General features: G+C 42.8%; 1 protein-coding gene across 1 annotated transcript in view; it reads left to right on the top strand.

Annotated features, from left to right (window-relative positions):
* MCC (MCC regulator of WNT signaling pathway) overlaps positions 1 to 18727 on the top strand; it is a 273066-nt gene that overhangs the window by 139616 nt on the left and 114723 nt on the right. The window lies entirely within an intron of this gene.

Here is an 18727-nt window from a genome sequence, read left to right as displayed (position 1 = left end):
TTAAGTTAGGTACCTGGATTGTTTGAACTGAATTATGTGCTTTGGTAATAACTTTCCACTGGTATCTGTCTCTACTCAATGAGTGGAGAAAAGTATCCTATGTGTTTTCATAAAGAATCCTTTCCCTAAATACTTTTCTTTCTAAGGCTTACGCAGTGCCTGAAGTCAGTCAGCCACATCTGGATAGCTTTCCATTTTACTTTCTCTAGGACAAAATGTTCAACTGATGCTAGATCAGTCATGGAGGCAGGGAGGGGAGAGCCTTCCTTAGGCGGGGCTTCCTGCAGTAGCGTCAATTACTGACAAGTTCCATGACTCTTTGGTTGACAAACAGATCTCTCTGAAACTCCTTATGCTTTGATACCTCACAATTTCTGGAGAATTCCTTCTCAATAACTTCTTTTCTTGGAGGCTGCCTAAGAACCACTGTGAAATGATGTGGGACACGGAGCTACCACGGAGCTACATTTTTTGGGTTAAGGGGGTTTCTACCTTCTGCTTGTCTGTGCATTTTTGCCCTTGTTAGCTAACTGCCAGACGAAACCTTAATACGTTTGGGGCAGGAATGCAGACTAATGGGTACCCACGTGATGAAACAGCTTTATTTTCTGTGCGTCCTCCTTTAGTCTCCAGAGTTATGGCTCCCTGTCTGATGGGAAATTACCTTGTACCATGCTATGGTTACGCCTTGCAGAATTTGTCTCTGGAACTTCCTTGTGGATGTACGAAGCTGTGATAAAATGTTTTGTGCTGAAAGCAGATATCTGAGTGAACTTGCAGTAACTCACTTTCTGTGATTCATTGAGGTCATGGCCAAATGCCCCAACAAAGCAGAAATGCTCCACGGAAGCACCAGACATATTTAAAAGCCAAAGCTTTTAGGGACAGTCATTCCCAACACTTTAGTGAAGTGTCAGTTCAGGATGCAGAAATCCCAGTATGGGAGCCAGACACCTATCCTTGACTTTAGGAGACCATTAGTGTAACAGTAGAGCAAGTGATTTGGAAATACTTGGATCCTGACCCTCAAATTTCAAGACTTGCCCTTAAAGATCCATTCTCCTTAAGGCTCCTTTGTGGGCGCAGAAAACATCAGAGGTGCTTGCTTATACTGTAACTGCTGACTCCATTAGCAAAGAGGCTGTCATCCATAACATGACTTGTTTTCAGACTTAATAAACAGAGACAGCATAAAGTGTGTTAGAGATGAATTTTAAAGACCCAAGTAAGATAAGTTAAATATAAAAGTCAGTAAATACCCCCTTGAACTGTATCATATATTTTTATAACATTTTAATGGCGCTTGTAACCTACAACATTTATATAAACTTTCCCTCTCTCCCCAGTATCCATGGGAAGTAGATAAGGTGAATATGAGCTTTCACAGAAAAGTAAACAGGAGTGGGTGGGGTAGACAGAGGTTGGGCCCTGAGGTACTTTAGTTACAGGCACACACAAAAAAAGCAGTGAGCTTCTCATCATTCATGTGGTTGTGTTTTATCAGAAATTTTCAGGAATGTGGCTTCCTGCCTGGAAGGTAGAAAATTGCATATTGCCCAATCCTACAAGAGAAGGATGGTTCTGCCATGGGGTAGAAATAAAGTACATTGAAGAAGAGGAAGGAAAAAAATGAAAGAAATAATGGAACCAGGTACATCCTGTGGCTCCATTTGTCCTCGTTCCAAAGAAGTAGTTGCTGGAAGGAAAGAAAGAAAAAAAAAATAATGTGGATACCACATTAATGAATTATTTCTTTCCATGAAGACAAGACCTGTCAATGATCTTGTCCTTTGACAATAAATTTTGTGCTTTTTATTAAAATTCCTAATTTTACACTGGAGTTGAGATATGGAGTAGATTCATCTAATCTATCACAGTAGCTATAGCCAAGGTATCATGCCTTGCCATCCCCAGAAGAAAGTACGCTGTTTAACCAAAGTGAAGTTGGACAATGCATAAATGCTGGGGCAGAATAGAAACATATCATTTATGCCTATCTCCCAAGCAGTGCACTTTGCTGGCTGGTCTCTGAATCGCCTCTTGCTGCGTGAATAGCTACTATTAAAGAAATGAGGCATTTTGTTTTCCAGACAGCCCTCTGATTGTTCCCTACACTCACACAGGAGTGCCTGGCTGCAGAGCTTTCTATTTTTCTCCTAGGTCATCCCACAGCAGTTCAAAAGGTGATCTGTCACGGGGAAGAGTGCAAGTCAATGCATTTTAAGAAACCACCCTTGTTTCTCCCCACAGCCAGAATGTGACCTGCACAGAATATCTGAACTTGAACATTAACCTCTTTGGCTCTGCACCTGAGCAGTTTGACCAGGTCTGAATGAGAGAATTATTTTTTGAGAACAACCTCGAGCTGTTTCTTGGTCCACAACTCAACTCCACCTAATTATCTAAGGATAAATGCTCCTTGGTGTGCTTGGCTGGGAAGGTGTGGGCATGGTGTTATAGGAGATGATGCAAAATGAAGGCTTTGGCACATTTAGGTACAGGAGTGAGTGGTCCTTCAAGAAGTCTTTCAAACAGCCCATTAAAAAAAAATGAGGTATAATTGACATATAATGTTATGTTTCAGGTATACAGCATAATGATTCAATATTAGTCTATGTTGCAAAATGATCGACACCGTGTCTAATTTAACATCCATGATCATGCATAATTATAGAATTTTTCTCCTGTTATGAGAACTCTTAAGATCTCCTTTCTTAGCAGCTTTCAATATGCAATACAGTTTTAACTACAGGCATCATCCTGTATACTACATCCCCATGACAATTTATTTTATAACTGGAAGTTTGTACCTTTTGACTCCTTTCACCCATTTCACCCATCTCCTCCTCTCTCTCTGGCAACCACCAGTCTGTTCTCTGCATCTGTATGCTTGGTTTTGTTTTGTTTTCCCCAAAGAGCCCACGTGTTTTTTTTTTTTTTTTAAACCTACAATGTTAATTTTCATCGTTGTTATTTCCTTACTTTCCTTTCTCCTTCTGGATTTCTTGGCTTCCTTCAGAATTAATGGCTGCCTCCTTGTATATGCCATGTCCATTTCATTTCTCCTTTCCCCCTGTCCTTTGGATTGAATTCCTTCCCCCTTTCTCTCTTCCCTTACCTACAAAAGAGCAAGAGCAATGCAAATCAGTATCTCTTCCTCCCCAGCAGGCATCTGGGATGGTGACAATTCCAAAATTTCTATACCGCAAGGACTCAGTATACTCTGGGGCAGGGGTTTGGGGAGGGGGGAGACACAGAGGTCTTACCTTGTCTATTTTCTTAGCCAACACAATCTCTACCTGGATTGATTGCTTCTATTAGATGCCTGCAGGAGAGCTAGCGGGTATTATAGGGGCTGAAGCCTGCCTAAACTATTGTTACTAGTCTAGCCCGAATTCAAGGGATCTTTGCTTTACAGACTTTAAGGGGTAAAATGCAGTACATGGAATTAGCATTGCCCAGTCCTTTGTCGCTGCCTTGCTCTCCCCTCCCCACCTCCAGTCTTTTGCCCTCTTCTTCCCCACCCCCAGTCACTAAGAGGGCTTAATAAAAAACCACAGACACAGCAGAAAAGCATGGGTTGCTATGGCCTGCACCCCATTCAAACTTGGAGATCCAGAATTCCATAAACCACAAGAGTTTTGTGCATATGATATATTTTGGAATTTGAACTCACCATAGGAGAGGTCTGCTTTACATTATCATCTTTCATAGCACAGATTTATCATTCTGTATCTCTATTAATGTATTTCTGTGGAAATCATTTAACTTATGGGGCATGGCTAATCTTTTTTAAAAGTTTTTTTTTTTTTTTTTAAGTACATGAATAAACGTTGTTTTTGTCCATAAAATGCAGCGGGAAAAAGAAGTGCAAGTATGTTTTTTCAGAAGGTTCCAAAGAACAGATCATTTAAAGCACTGGTCTGAATGGATATGAAGCTACTCTTAACATCTGGAATTTATTAGGAAAAAAGAACACATATTCAGCAAAATTGTAATGCTCCACATTTAAGTTATCAATTCCTTAAGGCTCCCTAGCTGCCATGTTGGTGTGAGGGGGTACTGCATACGCTCTCTAAGCTCCAGATAGGCTTGCTGGGGCATGTCCACAGTTTAATGCACACGAGCTATGTGAAATGACTAAAGAAAAGTCAGCTTAACCTTGTTGCTTTACGAGGACACTCTCAGGCTCTGTGTGTCCTCAGGAAATGATGTGATATGTTCCCACTTTTTCTCTATGAACATAAATCCATTGCCCAAAAGAATATAAAATCTGGAATGAGGTGGGTTAAGTTTGTAATTTTAAAAGTCTTGAGACAGTAGGGAATCTTTGAATAATTTTAGTTTCTTTTAAGATGGCAATTGAAAGGGCAAACCCATACCACACATTAGGTGTGCCTCCCCTAGGAGAGATTGTTTTAAAGGTGTGAGGGGAGATTCCATCTCTTCCATTGCCATTTAAGGTGGAAGTTCTCTGTAACTTTTTCACCCTGTCATTTTGGGAGAGGGGGAGCTGTTCCTTGATGTATCAATCACTTTAAATATCCAGTTCCGTTTCAGTCATTTTGTGGGTAGCTATTGCCCCTGCAGGTATGTAAATGCCATAGTTCTCTGGCCACAGTGCAGCAGGGAACGAAGTGCACCTATCCTGTGTTCCTGTAAATGCTGTTCTGTTAGCAATCGCTATCGCTAGGGATTTTAAAAAACCCAGAGAACAAACAAAAGGCTTACTTTGAGGTGTCTGTGCTTCCCTTGAAATAGCCTCTGTTTTTCTTTGCCACATAAGAAGAAATGTCCTCCATAATTGCTCTGTGTGTTGACTCGCCTTTTTTTTGCCCCAGCTAATCTATTGGTGTAAAACGAGAGAATCATCAGACAGGAATGAATTTCAAGAGGCTGTAGACTAAACTCCCAGGCAGGACTGCACCCACATTAGCCCAGAGAGCTGAGACTCGCCCCTATCTTGAAAGGTTTTCTGGGAGTGAAATTCCACAGCCCTTGTGGCACCTTCTAAGACCTAACAAGCCTCAGTGTCAGGAGAGTCTTTGGGAGCAAACCTGAATCCTCATGCTGAAATGTAAATTCTTTATCTCAGCTGTATGTACTCTGGTGACTCTCCACGTAAGAGCTCATCATATGCCTCTCAGCTAGTGCTAATTTGCCTTCATCCTTCTTGCCTCAGAGCTAAATAATCCCATTTCACATTTGTGATATATTTCTGGGAGCCCAGAACGAAGCTCACGATTTTTTATAAAATGATGCCCTGGATTGAGATTGATGGGAAGATTATCTCACCGTGTCTTTAGATTTGTAATCCTGTTCATCCATCTCAAAATGGTATAATAGAATCAACACAGTTTTATAGTTAGCATTTCAGAGTTGTGACTGCACAGGGCAGTGCACGCCAGCCTCTAAGGAGAGTGCGTCTAAATATCAGGCAAAATCTTGCTCACCGTTTTTTCCACCCCTGCGTTTAGGTCTATGCCTCATGACTGACAGCGTCAACTTCTTTAGCAGCGAGGCTAAGCTTTAATAGTTTGGGTAAATTTTGGGTTTTGTATTGTTGAAACTGCAGTATTTATAGTCACTGCCAGATTTAGGCTTTCCTTTGACACTTTTATTTAGATTGGAAATGTTTCATTCTTAAACCACCTAGGAATCTTTAATATGTTTTCTGCTCACTGCCTTTCTGCTCTCAGGAAACAAAATAAAGCAGTTTTAGGGAATTTTTTTTCTTTAATAGTGCTCTGTCTATAAGGAAGTAAGTAAGGGGCATGGAGGAAGTAAACATTGCAAGAAAGTCAAGGGTTAGATGTCCCCTTGTTTGGCTGTGGCATGTTTGAACTCATATCAGGCCAAACTTCTTGGGCTTGGGAAAACACAGTTCATCCCTTATAAGCACAGGAGGAATGTAGTTTGCAGGTGAACCTGTGTGATGGGAAGAAAGCGATGCCCTATCCAAAATACGTGATAAAAGAACACCTTACCTCTAGGAGGCCCTGTGCTAAAGCTCCCCACCTCCTGGGCAACCAGATAGTTTGTCTCTGTCCCCATCATGGAGCTAAGTCCAGAAGCATGTTTGGATTTGTTGCGAGCCATGCCTTACAGGCTAGGAGACAGTGCCTTCTTCACTGGGGGCTCCTTTCACTCGAGAAAGTCAGAAACAGCTCATAGTATCTGTGCCCAAAGGAACATTGCTTTCACCAGTCCTCTGGTGTGGCCACCTCTTTATCCTTTCTGCTGCTTTGCTACCAGGTTGTTATAGAAGTGCCAGGACAGCAGAAGGGCAGAGATGGGCCCTGGCGCAGGAGATTTCACATCGTCCTTAATTCCCCACCCGCAGTCAGTGAGTTCTGCCACGACTCCCACTGGAATTTATTCATTTCAGAGTTAGTCCGTGAAACAGAGGGTCCAGGAAAGGGGAATAAACCAATAAGAAAGTTGTCCAGGCATATGTGATGAAATGTGCTCCTTGTAGGTAGAGGGGGGAAAAAGGAAGCTTTGTTTATTAAAATAACGCCAAGCTGTGATGTACCTGTTGGAATTTCTATTGTGTTGTGATTTCTAGAGGCAAAGGAGGAGGGTCGGGTGCCTTTGAACGATGAGGGCTCCTTACAGGAAAGGAGCAGGAATGCTGTCAAGCTGGACGCAAACCACAGTGTTTCATATTAGTGGCTCACTTACTTGTGTCAGAGTTTTGAGCTGCAGTCGTGACATCTTTGTGATTTGGCAAGGGATTGTGCAACACTCACCGACCCTGGCCAAGCTGGTGCTGGCAGATCGGGTGGGGGGCACTCCCGCCTTGGTGGGTTAATGGCTCACTTGCATGCAGAGGGTCTGTGTGTTTGTTTGGCCCTTCTCCTACCCTGTAGCTCCTTCCCTTCAGCCCTGAACACAGTCAAAGCAAGTACTGGGGATCTCACTGAAACTCCCTTCTGGTACCAGTGGCTTTTCCAGTTTGTGCAGCACTGCTGTAAACCATCTGGTGCTGGACGCCATCCAAGTCTGCAATCTTGACGACTCTGATTCTCTCCCTTGGCCCAGTCAGGTCGCGGGATCTGGGAATGTGCAACCCTGGATAGCCGTGATAGATGAGGTGCAGTAATGGTAAATGGGATAGGTCAGCTTGGGAGTTTGGGGTTTCAAGTACTAGAAAAACTGTGTCTTGGTTTTGTTATCGGCAGAATGACGTAATAATAGCTTCTATCTTGTTGGGTGAGAATTCAGTGAAACCCGTGGAAGGCAGTTGGCATGGTCTCTGGCTCATAGGAAGTATGTTGGCCAAAATTCATCTGGAGTGCTGTGCTTGGTTCTAGGTAGTACTTATCAAAAGGAACATTGACCTGCTGGAGGGATAGAGAATTGTCCTAGAGATTTGATAACCTGGAGAGGAATTAACGATTTGGTGAATTACCTGGAGAATTTGATATAGTAAACATACTGTTTAAAATAAGCTATTTTAAGTATATACTTACATGTAGAAAAATATCTGACCTATATTTGCGAGTGATGCGATCTCTATGTGGTGGGGTTAAGGATAATGTAAATTCTATCTGAATTTTCTAAATTTATCCATTTAATAAATATTGTCTGAAGTTCCATCATGGGCCAGGCTTAGTTCATCTTGTGTATCGGCTGTATCCCTGGTATGTTGACTTGTGTGCCTCCCAGGAACTCATAATCTCACGAGGGAAATGGGTCAGCAAAAAACCTACATGATACATTGTCAGGTACTAATAAGTGTTATGAAAAATAAAGAGGAGTAAAAGGGTAGATATGGGGTAGGGGGAAGGAAAATTTGTTCCAGGTGGCTGGTGGGGACAGGTAGAAAGCAACCTGAATGAACCAAGGGAATGAACATACATACGTGAAATAATGAATACCATGTTGATTATTATATATATATTTCTGTTTTGTTGACAGTATAGTATATTATTCATATCATGCAGTCTTTTCACCTAATCTTTTTTTGTTTTTTCTACCATCATGAACAGAGCTTTGTGCACATCCCTGTTCACAGTGACTTGTGTCTTTTTACCATTCAGATATATTTTCAGGAAAATTCATTTTGGGGTCGCTGTATGTATCCCACTTGGTTCTTGATCCTCTCTTACCTTGTGATATGAGGAGCTAGGAAGTCCGGGGGAACACACTGGGCATGAGGCTAAACCCAGTTTCTAGGCTGCTGAGGATTAATGTGTTTGCGTGCTTTTCTGCAGGACCAGCCCTGGTGCAGGAGCAGTGGATTCAGTTGCACAAGGGGAAATCAAAGTGTAGATTACTGTGATTAATGTGTTCTAGGCCTCAGTGTGATGAGTCATTCTGATTGCTTAGTCAGGGTTTGTGAAAACAAGAAGATAGAATAGTAACCATCACTGTTTTCAAGGCTCAATTTTATCTTAACGCTTCTTAGCAAGCTCAACGTGTGGCATAATTAAGACGATAATGGTCATTGTGGCTCACGTTCAGCCAGGCAGCACTGTGGTTAAGTGATTGACTTATAGTATGTTCGTTGAACCTTTACAACTCTCTTTGGTTAGGTGGGTGGGTATGGTTTCCATTTTACAGGGTGAATAAACTGAGGCTTGGAAAATTGCAAAAATGTACCCAAGGTTGAACTGGTACTTAGGTCTGGGGTTTTTATTTATTTTTGTTTGTGATAAAGCTTTGTATTTAATCATGAACGTTTTTTGCCATCGTTTTCTTCCCTCTTCTCCTCCCATTTTCTTCCTTTTCAGAGAGCAAGATAATTCTGGTTGTGGCTGATATTGGCGGGGTTAGGCGATTTGGAAAGGAGAGAGGATTCAGACCTTTTCTCTGTAGCTGAACGCACTGTTCTCTGAACAATCAGCAGGACCCCTGATGGGAGAGAACATTTGAGCAAATTTGAAATGTGTGTCTCCTGCTCTTTCCTGGTGCTTTGGATTAGATGTAACAGTGAGTGTAAAATGGCCCATCAGTCAGCAGCCTGTGGTGAGGAGGGAGAAGTCAGTGCCTTCTCCTGCCTGTGCCTTTGCTGAAATGAGGACTGGCATCAGACATTTTAAAGGGATTTTCTTTAAATGTAGTGCATATTAAAGTATTTTATTAATTTTTTAAAATGGTTATTTTTAAGAAAGAGAGACAGACAGACAGACAGACAGACACAGGGTGCGAGCAGGGGAGGGACTGAGAGAGACGGAGACACAGAATCTGAAGCAGGCTCCCGGGGCCCTGAGCTGTCAGCACAGAGCCCAGTGCGGGGCTCGAAGCCAACAAACCATGAGATCATGACCTGAGCTAAAGTCGGATGCTTAACCGACTGAGCCACCCAGGCGCCCCTCAGTAATTTTAATAGTTAGGTATGCACTTAAAAATGATTGTATCGAATATTTCAGTAGTCAACATCTTAGCTGTGTCCTGTGCTTTAGTGAAAAGTCTGAAAGCACATGCCTGGAGTTTTGTATACTTAGAAATATCGCATGTATATATACATGTGTTAGTGTTATATGTATAAGTATGTATCTGTATATGTATGCACACAAACACTCAAATCTAAGTGTTCAGTAGTTTTCCAAAGAAAAAACACTGTCCTCAATCCAGTAAAAAATAGGGTCCTTCCAAAGCAGTTCAACTATTGCTATAAACATACCTTGTCCTTTGCTGATCTGCAGAGTTTATTGACTGTTTCGCCGTTAAAGGTACTTGGTTTCCCTAGAATGGGGAATTCAATACCTGCTAAATTGGATCAGTATAAAAATTTATGAACAATGCAGGCCTTATCAGGGAGCTCTTTTACTCCTGTTCATAGAATTCTCTGTGGGAGTTTCTGCCTCAGGGATCACATCAGTATTTAGTGCACGCTGAAATCTTAATGTCCTCTGATTAGCAGGATTTCATTGTTACACTGTCATCTCTTTCATGATGTGTCATTAGGATGCAGCACACCTTGAAATTTAAGTGGGTGCTACCAGTTTATTGCAGTGTCTTTATTTTGTCTGTGTTTCTTACCAAATATCCTTGTATATACATGTAATTTTGGTTTTCCATGAAAATAAAATAACACTACAAACAGTAAGAATTTGTTAACAGAAAGTAGTAAGCAACTTACTGGCAACTATTGTACTATAATACTTGTATAGTAAATTTTAAAAATCTATTAAGATTTTTTTTAATTTAGTAAACTTAACAGATTTGTTTTTAATGTATCATTTTTTTTTCAAACAAAAGTTTTCACCTATTACTGAACGAACCCACCAGTGCGGAAGTACAGGAACAGAAAAATCATTTTTCCAGGAACAGAAAAATCATTTTTCCAGCAAAAATGTCAATTGCCCAGGTGGTAGTGATACTTACAGAGTGATAGGTATGAGCAAATGAGCTTGATAGAGCATGAATATGGGCGCCATCAAGTGTGAGCTTGATAAAGCATGAACATATGCACCATCTCACATGACCTTGATAGGGCATAAATAGGTATGCCATCTCATTGTGATTACTTGTAGACCCAGCTTGGTTTTTCTCCAGTGCCTCCTTCTGGAGCTGTACCTGATTTTATCACCAGTTTTCATCCAGATCCACAAGGGGATGGCTGGGGTGGGGGTGGAGTTCAGGTTCTGCTTTTGTTTCTTGGCCAGGAATCTCCGGATCCTCAAAGTCATGAGAATACACGGTGAGGAACAGTTAACTGCACATACCGCAATAATGAAGTTACAAGGAGAGAGCTCAATTTTTTTTTTATTTTTGAAGATCAGTTAAAGTAACCTTTTCTCCTATGTTCTGTTTATTTAGCTTTTCACCTACGCTGCAGTATTTTCCTCTTTACCTTGTAGGGTGTGGAAATAGCTGGAGATTAATTTCTCTCTGATAACTACCTGCGTGTGATATCAGCTGAATGGTCTTCTATTTCTCAGTGTTGGAAGTTTTAAAGAATTGATGTCCTTTTGCCCGTGCTAATTTTGCAATTCTGCTTTCCCTTCTTATAAAAAGAACCCTCTGTCGAGACCTTATCTTCTCAACAGTTTCATGGGTGTCTGGGAGGATCTCAGAAGGGCTAGGGTAGTCTCCTGCAAATCAGGAGGCATGGCAGTTATGAGCCGGGCTCCGGGATTAGACAGACCTGAGCTTTCATGCTAGCCCTGCCACTTCCTCGTTTGACAAGGTGCTGAACTTGTAAGCCTCAATTTCTGACCTCCTTAGATTGGGGCTAACAACGAAGCATACTCATAAGGCAATGTGAAGAATGATTGAGAAAGTGCATGTTACATGCTTAGTGTAGCACCTAGCACATAGTAAGTACCCACTTGTTAGTCATGTGATGTATTTTTACAGAAGCATATGTTCATGGATGGGTAGGACGGAGGATTGCTTCAAAGCTGGGATGCCCAATCTTGGACAGCTCCCCTTTTTGAGAGCCACCTCCCTGACCATTTATTTGAGACAAAGAAAGAGTGGCTTTAGGTGTGGCCACCTTCACGGTTAGTACCTGGGCCCTGCTTTGTGATTTGGTGCCATCACCTATGTCAAGCACCCTTGGATGGGGACAGTTTTTCTTCTATGAATGATACTCTCGTGTTACCATGTTGAAGAAGACTTAAATGCTGTTTTCAACAACTGAATTTCAATGGAGGTTTAAAAAGTAACTTGGGCCACTGATCTCGGTGGAAGTATCAGGTAAAAATGAAGGACAAAAAGCTGATGCTTTCTGAGTGGATGGAGGGCAGCAAAAAGTGATTTGCATGCAGTGAGCAAAATCGTAGATGATATTTAATGAGTTTTGAATTTTAAGGCCACGAGCAACCTTTTTTGAAGTTAATACACAGCAGGCACTCCTAGCTGGAGTTCTAGCAATAAATCGGAATGTTCTAGTCCTGGAAGCCACTGAACAGGCCTGATTGTGTCCATCTGGGAGGCAACATTACCCTTTTGCCAGGGAATTTGTTCTTTGTGTATCTGAATTAGAGCACCCGGGATGTGGGGAGTCTTGGAGTGGAAGCTGAGTGAGGCTGTTTTTTCGTGTGCAGATGTCTCCTGCTATTTCCAAGGACAGGGCTGGGATACACACACTTATTCACTACCCGGGAGCTCCTGGATTGCCATATGGGAGAGTGGGAAAGAGGAAATGTGGATTTGATGAGCCTTGTTTCTCTGGGTCTGTTTCATTTCTTTACAGTGAGGGAATTAGACTAGATATTCTCGATTTCCCTCGCCAGCAGGAAGATTGCGTGTGATTCTGCGTGCTCTTTCAGTTTCTACGAGAACGATCTTTGCTGATCAATTCTATGTATAGTGAAGCTTCCTTATATGGTGAGCTTCAGCAGATTCTTTCTGGACTAGTGGGCAAATAAAGTACGCAAAGCCCCAAGTGCAGAACTCAGCATGAGGTCTGGTCAGGTGGAACGTGCCAGGAACACACCCGTATAGGTGTAAACCCAGAAGAATCTTAGAGACCATCTGGTACAAGCCCTTCTCAGAGGAGTGTAAAAGCAGAGGAAGTTAAGTGATTCCCCCAAATTCACATGGAATTCAGCTGACCACCAGCCCCAAATGTCATCACTGCTGCTCAAGGGCTTGCCCTGCCACCTCCCCGTGCTTCTCCCATCCACGGAGATCCTGCCCCTGCCAATGCATGCATTTGGCCTCTGACCTCACATCCACCCACCCACATACATGCACACATACAGGCACAAGCATACGCATCCCATGAGCAAGGTTGAACAGTGACGTAATGATTTAGAAGTGCCAGCGAGGCCCATGGCAGAGATTAGAGCACAGAGTGCCTTTGCATTAGCCTCTGTTCCACTTTTTATCGGTTTTCTGCCCCTGACTGATTTTCTGCCCCACTCCATGCCTGCGTTTCCTCATTTGTCAAGAGGTAACAATACCTGTTTCCCAGCATTGTGGCAAGGATTAAATGAGATACTTCATGAAATGCACTTAGCCCAAGCGGCAGTTCCCAAGATAGAATTCTCAAAGTACGCCTAAAGATTGGCATTGGGGTTTTGACACTGCCCTTTCTTCTGCAGGGCTCTGCAGCTGATTCAGTTGGGTAATGTGTAGAAAACAGCAGAACCTGTCAAGAGCGTGTACATTCAGTAATGTTGAGTTGTGCTGGTTTCTTCCTCTTTAGTAAAGAAAACAGTTCACTAGGTGAAAGAAGTTGGCGCTACCTGTCGTCATCACTCAAACCTAAGCAAAAATGGGGTATACCTTGTATTTCGAAGGCAGGTGGCTCAATTAGGACAGAATGGTAATTCCCACCATCACGTAGCAGAAAGGAAATAGAGGTACCTTGGCAGGGAATGACTTCTAGAACACCTCAGGTAGCACCAGAGCAAGTAAGAAAGAAAGAACAGGCACAGTTTGCCCTGGATGAGCTTACCTCCCACCAATGCAGAGAAGGCCGCCTCTGCCATCACACCATTAGTGCTCCATGGTGCCTGTGTCTGGATGGAGATTCTGGAATGAATTCATTCCTCTGTCTCAGGTGTGGCTATGGAAGACTTTGGCCCCTTTGAAGACAGTGTTGTTAAAGGGTAAACCAGAGTCCCAGAAAGATGGGTTAAAATGGCGGGTGTAGAATTTGGCAGCCTAGATTCAGGTCCTGGATGTCCTTCACCAACTGTGACTTTGGGAAAAGTACTTGTCCCTCAGCAAACGGGAAACCCTGGCTTCCCTGCAGGCCACAGAGCTCGAGTGTGATGGCGAAGATCCAGTGGGCTGATGCAGGGGAGAGTGCTGTGCAAACTGGATAGTGTGGGGACATGCTTGTTGCTGTTGCCAGTAGTAGCAAGGTGGAGAAGCACCTTACAATTGTAAATACACAGCGATGCTTCTGGAGACTCCTTTGAGTCACTGGGCTGCTGGCTTAAAAGTGCATTTTAAGAAGTGTGAAGAAGCCCTTTGTCACACAGCTAATATGTAACAGGAGAAGCATCTATCCATGTAGCCCAGGAGGAACTGTCACAAAGGCACTGCTGGCTTGTCACCCGGGCCTCTGGCGTCTGTCCTAGGCTAAGCAAGCCTGTTCTTAGAGCTAGTTGAATGATGAAATATTAGCGAAGTAATGTTTCATCCAAAAATAACAGCCATTTTGACAGTTGTCTTGCAGTCAAATTTCCAGGTGGTTTAGTCTCATTTGGACACACACTATATAAAATGAATGTGAGGCAGGTCTCAAAGCAGCCTGGGGACTTAGTGCCTCATATCTCCAGAACGATGAAGTAAGTATGGATTTATATCCTTCAAGCACTAGACCCACATTTGTTTAGAAAGTGTCAAGGTCCCATCCCCACCTTGCTTAGGCCTCGGGTAAAATTTTCACAGAGATTTAAGAGCCTTGGCAGTCAGTTCCTTAAGATAAACCTTAGGACTTCAGCAGAATCAGACAAAGCAGCTATGGTCTCTCAATCCTATGCTGATACCCACAAGGAAGTAAGCCGCTCCATGACAGGACCAGCTTACTCACTCATCTGAGTGTCCTACCCACTACATTTGATGGGGCTTAGTCTGGGAAGCTTGTTGACTTGAAACTTGTTGACTTAAAACTTGGCTGGGAAAGGGGAAATGGGCCTTTGTTGAAAGCTTACCTGGTTCCAGACACAACGTGTGAGTTTTTTTTTTTTTTTTAAGTTATTTATTTATTTTGAGAGAGAGTGTGTGTGTGAGAGCAGAGGAGGGGCTGAGAGAGAGAGAGGGAGAGAGAGAGGGAGAGAGGGAGGGAGGGAGGAAGGGAGGGAGGGAGGGAGAGAGAGAGAGAGAGAGAGAGAGAGAGAATGCCAAACAGGCTCCATGCTGTTAGCACAGAGCTCGACACAGGGCTCAATCTCAGTAACTGTGAGACCATGACCTCAGCCAAAATCAAGAGCTAGACGCTCAACCGACTGAGCCACCCAGGCACCACTGTGCGAGTTATTTTACGGATGCTGTCTCATTTGTCTCTATGGCAACCTTATAACAAAGCGATTAAATAAACTATCTAAAGGTAGTCCACCTACAAGTGGCATAAATGAGATTGGAATCCAGGCTTCTCTGGTTCTTTATAAATTAGGATTAGATCGACTTCATTTGCTAGAATACTTCAGCATAGTAGTGGTCTATACAACAGAAGTCTGGAGTCAACAGTCCAAAGGTGTTAGGAGCAAATTTTGGCTCTCTGGAGTATAGACCTCATCTTTAAGGAGGAGGATGGCGGCCGGGGCTCCATCTACCACATTCATGTACCCCAAGCAGCAAGGATCGGGGAAGAAAAAAAGGGTATGACTTCTCTCAGAAAGATTTTCTCAGAACTCCCACATAATATTTTTGCTTATGTCTCATTGGTCAGAACTTCGTCATACGGCTACTCCTAGCTCCACCTGCAAGGGAGGCTGGCAACTGGGATGTTTTAGCTGAATGACAATATGACCAGCCCCAAATTAGGGTCTCGTTCCTGAGTATGAAGAGAAGAATGAATTGGGGAGGACACTAGCACAGACTCTGAACATTATGTATGTTTTTTTCTCTTTGGTTAGTGAAACATCTTTTAATGGTACTTTATGGGTCATATGTCTGAAGCTCTGAGTCAAGGTAGAGGGCATTTCCAAACTCAGAAGACAAGTAAAGAGATCTCAAAAAATGGTATACGTGTAATTTTCCTATTACAGATATATAACAATTTGGGTTACTTTGTTAAATTTATCTTTCTAGAATTAAAACCCACTGTTAGTCCTTTTAAAAATTAGCCAGATAGGTGCACCTGGGTGGCTCAGTTGGTTAAACATCTGGCTTTTGAACTCAGGGTGGTGAGTTGAAGCCCCATGTTGGACTTTGAGCCGGGTGTGAAGCCTACTTAAAAAAATATACCCAAAAAGACCTCTCGGCTCCTTATTTTTTAATACTTGCCATGGCAGGACATAGGTTGTGTCATAATACTTGTAGTGTTGCTCTCAAACCCTCTAGCCTTTGAATTTGCGGGGATATCAGGAGGTCTGTCAGAATGAAGGGGAGCAAAACCCAAAAAGAAGGGAGGTCGAACCAGCTTTTGATTACTGAGTTATTGATGGGGGGTCTTCTTGTAGTGACAACTTAGCGTACCTCATGCGCAGTCATCGGGCAGTAAGGGGGTGCCGTCAGCCCGATTCTAAGCAACATGTCTGTTTTATCCACTCTGCCCCCCACTCTGTAGTTAGTTTCTGTTGAGTAACTGTCAGCAACATTAAGGAACATGTGTATGTGTACTTTGTTGTTGTTGTTAATTTTTATCTTCTATCAGAAGAGCTGGTTGATGGGGAAAGAAGATGCAGCCAGGAAGAGAAAGAACCCATCATAGTTTTTATGCTACAGCCATCATGTGCAGAATATATAGCCACAACTCTTTTGTTTCTTTAATACAAAAGCCTCTTTTAAAAATAACACTTGGGGTGCCTGGGTGGCTCATTTGGTTGAGCTACTGACTTTGGCTCAGGTCATGATCCAGGGGTTTGTGAGTTTGAGCCTCATATCAGGGTCTCAGCTGTAGCATGGAGCTGGGTTTGGATCCTCTGTCCCCCTCTCTCTCTGCCCATCCCTCACCCATTCGTGTGTGTTCTCTCTCTCCAAAATAAACATTAAAAAAATTAAAAAATAATACATATAAATTTTAAAAAAACTTATTAAACAATTCTAACGAATTCTAATTCTTATTAAACAATTCTAATTCTAGCTAATATGTTAGAATGTTTATTTTTCTGTTACATTTTTTTTTCTTTTATGATCAGAGGGAAATACTTTAAAGTTTTCATCCACATAAAAAATTGAAAATTACTATTACATACAACATCATATAGCGGGGAAAGGACACTGGTGGCCTTGGTGCTAGTGTTGAGTTATCCATAGGATTTTGAGTAAGCAAGTCAGTCTCTGGGTTTTAGGTCCTCACCGGCAAATGTGGAATGGGAGATGTCAAGTACCCAGGGCCCTTTCCCCAAACAACTACGATTATGACCCATGAGAGAGTCTACAAAACTTATGTGGCATCTGTGGCTTCTTAATTTGGAGTTTATGGAAAGAGTCCAGAGTGTGTTATCACCATAATTAGGTGAAATACATGCATCAACCCCAAATTTATACTCTTCTCTAAGAGAAGAATCTGTCACCCGCATGGATTCTTAAGGAATTTGTGACCCAAAGAAGGTGAAGAACAACTGGTCTACTCTCCTTTCATAGAGAGGCATCTTCCATCCAGGAAAACAAAGAGACTTGGCCCAGATGCACATCATATGGATCATCCTGGCAATCTGCAGAGCTGGTAGGCCCAAAGGTGTTATCTGCTCCAAGCTAGATACTTTCCCCAGTAGGGATGACCCCCTGGACCCTCTCTGCCATGTGCTTTGATGGAAATAACTACTCTGTGTGTCTCCTCATCTGGCCCAGTTTATGAAGTTAGTGTGGAATGTAGAGCTTCCTCTGTCAACTTTTCCCTCCTAATTCTCTCCCAAGTCCTTCAGGTTGTCCTTCCCCCAGAAGTAGGAGGGAGATGTGGGAGAGAGGAGGCATGTCTAGGTTTATATAGTTAGGATCTTTGTTTCCACTCCTGTATTTCTTAAAGAACATTTCAGCTCCCCAAGTATTTTATCCTTCTCTCCAGAGAAGTGGTAAAGCCTCTCCCAAGACTCGACAGAATGTGTAACAGACCACAATGTCTGACGCTGAAAGAAAATTCTCAGATTGACAGTTCAGAGGCAGAGGGGGCAACCCAGCTGTCTAAGGGAGTGAATTTGAGTCCCTCTCCACCCTCCTGGAAGCAGAACAGCTTCAAAAAGATTGTACAATGGGAACACTGTGGTATTTGTGCTGAGAATTCATCACATAAAACCTTGTATCTGAAACCCAAAGTGACCTTTTTCTGGGCAGCTGTAGCCCTACACGAGAAGGCAAATACCACCAGATTGCCTGACATTTCCTTTTTTAAATTTCAAGCGTTCCTAATTTCAAATCGGCTATTGATCTGTTGGTTTGCAGCCCTGATGCAATTAAGCAAAGTCACATTCACCGCTGTTCTAGTCTAACATAAACAACTGCTTTGATAGCCCAGACTCTGCCCTGTACATCCTGGTCCCATACTCCCCCTCGCCCCCCAACAAACCTATCAGCCAACATGAAGTTGCAGAAAAGCATTTTCTAAACCTGAAATTAAAATCTTCAAAGTTGAACTGTGTACTGTTGTGCCACGTCCATCTTTAAAGATCATGTTTATTTGCTCACTCCTTTAACTCCCTCTTGGCAGAAGCTACTAAAAACCTGCAAGGAAGGAAGGTTTGTTCTGACTGCAGCTACTCACCCAAGCATAGTGTAGAATTCAGCTGGGGAACAGTCTGAGCTCCCCCTGGAACTGGTGATGAAGACCGATGAGAAGTAGTGACTCAAAGGGCCAAGAAGGTTGAAGGGTGTTGCTCTGGGATCAGTGTGTTGAACAGATCCTAAACAGATCTGTTTAAGCCATTGGCCTGGAAGGCCACAAAAGGCACATGTGGTAGCTGTTGGTGCAGCTGTAGCTCAGTGTTTGGGCTTGGATGTTGAGCAGATTGAGATCCCAGAAGTGCAGGGTGGTACCCCTTTGCAACTGTGCTGAAGAACATCACTTGTAGCTCCTGCTAACCTGAGGATGTTGGCTGGGGACAGAGATCTGGAGGGGTTCTTTGTTTGTCTTTTCCTAGCATCCTTATCAGCATTATAGTTCTGCTCCTATGAGAGGGTCTACTTGCCCAGAAGCAGCATCTAGTCAGTGTAG

The sequence above is a fragment of the Panthera tigris genome, chromosome A1 (assembly GCF_018350195.1).
Source record: "Panthera tigris isolate Pti1 chromosome A1, P.tigris_Pti1_mat1.1, whole genome shotgun sequence".
In the NCBI taxonomy this organism is placed as follows: Eukaryota; Metazoa; Chordata; class Mammalia; order Carnivora; family Felidae; genus Panthera; species Panthera tigris.
Note: the sequence above shows the minus strand (reverse complement) of the source record. Positions and strands in the feature narration are given on the sequence as shown.